Genomic DNA, 4546 nt, shown 5'->3' with positions numbered 1-4546 from the left:
TTGATATCCTTGCGATGAACTTGGACTCCCTGTAGTTTCCAGACCAATCACAGATTATAAGTCTCATACTAGCCATATTTCTAACTCTATCGGATGTTTCGAGTCAGTGGTGGTCATCACAATGATATAGTAGCCGCATCTTGCAAGTAACCAACAAGCTACAACTACATAGAATAAATAACTAACCAGCAACAAAATTTATGAGCCTCAGAATTGCAGAATTTGTCACCAAGGCGTTAAGCCATTCAGTCCCGAAAGATGGTGTTCTTTAAATCAGATATCCTCATAGGCTCGGTAGCAAAACATAAATCAAGATCACTATTTGTTACGAAGATCAACACAAAAGAAATATATGTCTCATGGCCAGTCCCAAGAGGTAATGGCCACAACGCAGCTCCCCAAGGCAATGGAATATGAGACCGCCCGAAATGGAGATTTTTCAACCGTCAACATATCAGTCTTAATGTGTGACGTTTACGGAGGATTTTACAAACATAACTTGTTTGCTCCAATCAGTGAAAGAGAGATTTTTGCCAAAACCTCCCCCATCAAAAGACAAACTAATATTGAATAAGTCATAAGATTTACCACATATTATTATTATTATTATTACAAAAGAACAAGCATACGAACACATGTGACTAAGAAACCATTTGTCCCATGGAAACCTACACAATCAATAAAAGCAAAAACTCGGACAAACACACCCAAAAAAGATGAGAAGAAAATTGAAATGGCCGGTGAATACAAAACAAAGAATCACAGAACTAATATGAGACTGTACAAACAACCATGGAACTCCTACGAGAACTTAATTTCCTACGTTTACCATCCCCATCAAAAATAAAATGTACAGAACAAACAGACGTACAAAAAAGATTTTTAACTTTGATTTAGATTGCCTCAGAAAAACAGCCAAAGGTTAACATCAAAGAAATCAGACGGTAATTCCAAATAAGTTTTGATCGTCACAGGCAGTCACTAAATCTTCACAACTATGAACATGAACTTCAAAAGAAAATGTAATCACACAAATGGCTCTGTAAATGAAGGACAAATCAGTGCACATATTCCTATCAAGATGCGAAACATGAAATTTGTGTAGGTCTAATCATAGCATTGACGGTCATTGTCTTTTTGACTATCGTCAACGTGGCTCAGACCAAAAAAGGAAAAAAAGAAACTTGCAACATTTGAAAGGTTCCCTTTTCAAATCACACACACAGCAGAAGACATGAAAACAACCACCACCGTTCTAATTAAATTATACTCCTCAGAATTGCAGAAATTAAGAGACATGAAGATTCATAAAGATGATGCTTCATATCTGTTATCATATAGAATAAAAGTAACCCCTTAAACCATTAACAGAGACCTGAAGAATCATTTAACTATATGTGCTAAATTTCTAATCATGTAAAATATAAAAAACAGAATATACAATTGTAATTATCATGAATAAAGACTTGTATGTTTGAGCTTCAATGCGTTAAATCGCTAGTTGAACAGCAATTAGTGCAAAAATCTCAGCACAAAGGTTCACTTTCGGAAACATACAGCACTGATGTCGCTATTGCAGTGTAAACGCATCAGCGACTCTAAAAATGTTGCCTTATGGCTAGCAGAGTAGGAGTTTATACTCCAGACAGTACAATCAGGATTGAGTTTAAAGATTCAGAGATTCAAATCATTAATCATAAATAATTATTAGCTATTATGGCTTAAACAAGGGGAAAATTGGTTACAGAGAGATTCCTCAGTAGTGGCGATTATAATTAGGTTCGATTCAGCCAACAATTGTCCTCAGCTTAATTCAGAAGAGGGAGCTTGTTATCCTCATTGCAATCCTTCGAAACATTACTCAGTAGTGGCGGTATAAATCAAAAACATTCAAATTCGAAAATTTTAAAACCCAAAATCGAGAATTGATAAAATTAAAAGAGATTGCTCAGCTCAGCGGGTGTATCGACACGCAAATAATTTTCTCCACTGAGAAAAACCTGCAATCCGGTCTGTTGAGCTTGAATTTTATGGAGTCATCACTGCAATCCCCTTTTATTTCATTATTAATAGTTCTCAAATCAAAAACACTACGACTGAATGTAATAATTATTATCCATTCTCAAATCTTAAACACTACAACTGAAAAATGAACCATTAAGACTACTCCTGCTTAAAGACCTGAAGAATCTGCACAGTATATGTGCTCAACATGTAGAAGATAATAAATAGTATATACCATTGTAATTCTCATGAATAAAGATTGACGTGTTTGAGCTTCAATGCGTTAAATCGCTAGTTAAGCAGTGATTAGTGCAAAAATCTTAGCTCAAAGGTTCACTATCGGCAACATACAGCACTGATATCGCTATTGCAATGTAAACGTATCAGCGACTCTAAAAATGGTGCCTTATGGCTAAGACGTCTATACTCAGACATACTCAGATAGTAGAATCTGGATGAGTTTCAAAGAATCATGTTACAGCGATTAAACAGCAATGGCTATTAAACAACAATTCATTCAAACAATTGTCCTCAAATTATCATCATAAAATTTAAACATTCTAATTCAAAACGGTGAAATCCTATGATAAATCAAAGGAGATTGCTCAGCTCAGCGGGTGTATCGACACGCAAATAATTTTCTCGACTGAGAAAAACCTGCAATCCGGTCTGTTGAGCTTGAATTTTATGGAGTCATCACTGCAATCCCATTTATTTAATTATTCTAAAACACTAAGATTTAAAAATGTACCTTATTAGTTATTACTCCTTATCATGAATAAAGATTGTATATGTTTAAGCTTCAATGCATTAAATCGCTAGTTAAACAGCAATTAGTGCAAAAATCTCAGCTCAAGATTCATTATCGGCAACAAACAGCACTGATGTCGCTATTGCAATGTAAACGCATCAGCGACTCTAAAAATGTTGCCTTATGGCTATCAGGTTACACTCGAGACAGTAGAACAAAAAATCCACAAATTCAAATCATTAATCAATCATAAATAAAACAAGGGGAAAATAGATTACTCAGTAGTGGCGATTATAATTAGGTTCGATTCAGCCAGCAATTGTCCTCAGCTTGTATTCAGAAGAGGGAGCTTGTTATCCTCATTGCAATCGTTTCCCCCAAATTATAAAAAACATTCGAATTCAAAATCTTAAAACCCTAAAAATGGACTGAGAATTTGATAAAGTAAAAAGATATTGCTCAGCTCAGCGGGTGTATCGACACGCAAATAATTTTCTCGACCGAGAAAAACCTGCAATCCGGTCTGTTGAGCTTGAATTTTATGGAGTCATCACTGCAATCTCCACCAATTTCATTACCATTTCTCAGATCTAAACCCTAAACAAGTTTCAAAATGTACCAGGAAGAGACAAATCCAAAGAAGAAATATCAAAACTCAAGATTATATAAGAGTCTCCCAACATTGAATTTAATTTATGCCTCTAGAACAAAGCATCCAAGAAATCGATCAACAGATCTCAAACTCTTGAAGCCGAAAGAGGAGGCAAAACTGTAATTAATCACAAATATGAAAAACATACGAATTTTACTAAGAAATAATTCACATTACAGAGACGAAAAGAAGAGCGGCACCAAAAGCTGATGTTGATGATAAGAAGAACAAGTGACTGGAAATTTATTTATATAGGAGAGAAGAAAGACATAAAACAAAACCCTAAATCTGGGTAAGTGCTTACATAGACTTGGTCTTATGGGCCTTCCCACTGAGTTCCCCAAGCCATTTCCAATGCCTTTACACTTGGTAAGGGCCTAAGCCCCCAACGGTAATTCCCTAAATAAGTAGGGAATGCCTAATGGCTAGCCGTTCTTAGTAAAAATAACGGTTAGTCATCAACCGTTCTTCACAACAAGGATTCTAATCGACAACTTTTGGTGGAAAGAATACTCGTTAGTTGTTTTGTCTGTCTTGACCAGTCAGCATGAATTGAAGCGGAAAACCATTGTCCATTTCGCTATTTCTACTCAAAACACACAGAGAATTCGCCCATAGTTCAGTTCATCCTTCCATTTTCATGGGTTTTGGGAGAAAAATCAAGATTCATCTCACAACCATCACTTTCCACTCTTTCATCTCCAACCTTTGATTGGCTTTGTTCAAGAACCTTTCAATTGCTAGTTCCAAATAGTTTAAAGTACTTTCGTCCACTCAATAAGAAAATGTAATCTTACTATCTTACTATAATAAAGCAAAGGGGGACTTTTTAACCGTGGCCCCCATTTTTTACTAAACTACCCTCGCTTATTTTCTGATCACAGCTATGTAATAGAGGGTCGTAATGTAACTTGATCTTCTAATACAAAACCAGTTCGTCCTTTCAACTCTCTTTTTCGTGAAAACACCCTCTCCACCTCCTCCACGAATTCTGAAACACCTCCACCGTGAAAGAGGCACAACGTCTACGAAAACTCTGAGACCTAACACCATATTTCAATCTAGGTTAGTCAATTTTGAATCAAACTATAATCTGATTCTTATTTAATTTTAGGAATTTCAATCACTCATTTTTTTTT

At 35.6% G+C, this 4546-nt stretch overlaps 8 non-coding genes across 8 annotated transcripts; all 8 read right to left on the bottom strand.

Moving 5' to 3' along the window:
* Window positions 1-202: 202 nt before the first annotated feature.
* Window positions 203-293, bottom strand: LOC113338186. The gene has a single exon (XR_003354660.1). It is a non-coding gene; the product is annotated as a small nucleolar RNA SNORD96 family (small nucleolar RNA).
* Window positions 294-895: 602 nt separating this feature from the next.
* Window positions 896-978, bottom strand: LOC113338183. Its single transcript, XR_003354657.1, has one exon. It is a non-coding gene; the product is annotated as a small nucleolar RNA snoR77Y (small nucleolar RNA).
* Window positions 979-1018: 40 nt separating this feature from the next.
* On the bottom strand, window positions 1019-1164 carry LOC113338184. Its single transcript, XR_003354658.1, has one exon. It is a non-coding gene; the product is annotated as a small nucleolar RNA snoR2/U65 (small nucleolar RNA).
* Window positions 1165-1752: 588 nt separating this feature from the next.
* Window positions 1753-1850, bottom strand: LOC113338185. The gene has a single exon (XR_003354659.1). It is a non-coding gene; the product is annotated as a small nucleolar RNA R30/Z108 (small nucleolar RNA).
* A 92-nt stretch (window positions 1851-1942) lies between these two features.
* LOC113338187 lies at window positions 1943-2050 on the bottom strand. The gene has a single exon (XR_003354661.1). It is a non-coding gene; the product is annotated as a small nucleolar RNA Z107/R87 (small nucleolar RNA).
* A 553-nt stretch (window positions 2051-2603) lies between these two features.
* On the bottom strand, window positions 2604-2711 carry LOC113338188. The gene has a single exon (XR_003354662.1). It is a non-coding gene; the product is annotated as a small nucleolar RNA Z107/R87 (small nucleolar RNA).
* Window positions 2712-3029: 318 nt separating this feature from the next.
* On the bottom strand, window positions 3030-3128 carry LOC113338181. The gene has a single exon (XR_003354655.1). It is a non-coding gene; the product is annotated as a small nucleolar RNA R30/Z108 (small nucleolar RNA).
* An 80-nt stretch (window positions 3129-3208) lies between these two features.
* LOC113338182 lies at window positions 3209-3316 on the bottom strand. The gene has a single exon (XR_003354656.1). It is a non-coding gene; the product is annotated as a small nucleolar RNA Z107/R87 (small nucleolar RNA).
* Between the last annotated feature and the right edge of the window lie 1230 nt (window positions 3317-4546).

Source organism: Papaver somniferum, unplaced genomic scaffold (genome assembly GCF_003573695.1).
Source record: "Papaver somniferum cultivar HN1 unplaced genomic scaffold, ASM357369v1 unplaced-scaffold_18453, whole genome shotgun sequence".
Classification (NCBI taxonomy): Eukaryota; Viridiplantae; Streptophyta; class Magnoliopsida; order Ranunculales; family Papaveraceae; genus Papaver; species Papaver somniferum.
The sequence above is the reverse complement of the archived record's forward strand: the minus strand, read 5'-3'. Positions and strand labels throughout refer to the sequence as shown.